Source organism: Geospiza fortis, unplaced genomic scaffold, assembly GCF_000277835.1.
Source record: "Geospiza fortis unplaced genomic scaffold, GeoFor_1.0 scaffold85, whole genome shotgun sequence".
NCBI classification, from domain to species: domain Eukaryota; kingdom Metazoa; phylum Chordata; class Aves; order Passeriformes; family Thraupidae; genus Geospiza; species Geospiza fortis.
The window spans coordinates 2,074,898-2,075,993 of NW_005054358.1; positions in this window are offsets into that span (position 1 = coordinate 2,074,898).

Genomic DNA, 1,096 nt, shown 5'->3' on the forward strand with positions numbered 1-1,096 from the left:
TGTTTATTTTAACAGGCATTTTTGCAATGCCAGCTCAGGGACAGGGGAGGCCAAAAGGCCCCTCCCAAAAATCTGCTGTGGATTTGAGGGGTCAGGAGCCAGGAAATGTGGGCAAAGCCACCTCAGCCACTCTGCTGACCCCATCACTGGTGGCCGTGGCTTGTTGGGACACCTCATTTGAAGGATGCACCAATTTTAATGTAGATTTTTTTACCCTGAAGCAAAATTAATTTGATGTGAATATTTTGCCCTGACTGCTCCGTGCTCAGCCTGGCTGCAGCCCCAGTTTTACTTTTGCTTGAAGGAGATTTTTTCCCTTTTAACTCATTGGCAGCACCTGCTGCAGCTCTGGGGCAGCAGGGCTCCCTTTGCTTGTGGTTCCAGACTTTGCTTTTCCTTTGGAGCCTCCTCCCCTGGGCTCTGCTGAAGATGCAAAGATCCTTCCATCTCTCCTTGGCTTTTTCCCAGGGATTTTGGCATCTCTGGGGCGTCCCCATGGTCCTGGGGCTGTCCCAGGGGGTGGCACCATGGTTGGATGCTGGATCTGGGTGAGGTGTGGAGGAATCCCACAGCATTTCCCACTCCTCCCTGTGGCTGCAGGGAGGGTTCCAGGGCAAAGCCCTCATTCCAGAGGGCTGGAGGAGAAGCCACTCTCCTTCCATGCATGGAGCATCCCTGCTCCTTCCTTCTCCATGAAACATCCCTGCTCCTTTCTTCTCCATGAAACATCCCTTCTCTCCTTCCTTCTCCATGAAACATCCCTGCTCCTCTTCCTTCTCCATTGGACATCCCTTCTCCTTTCCTTCCCTGTGGGACATCCCTGCTCCTTTCCTTCCCCGTGGGATGTCCCTGCTCCTTTTCCTCATGAGACATCCCTTTTCCCCTTCCTTCCTCTGCTCCTTTCCTTCTCCATGAAACATCCCTGCTCCCTTCTCTGTGGGACATCTCTGCTCTCTTTCCATGCATGGAGCATCCCTGTTCCTCTTCCTTCTCCAAATCACATCCCTGCTCCCTTTCCTTCCCCATAGGACATCCCTGCTCCTTTCCTTCTCCATGGGACATCCCTGCTCCCCTTCCTTCCCCATGAAACATTCCT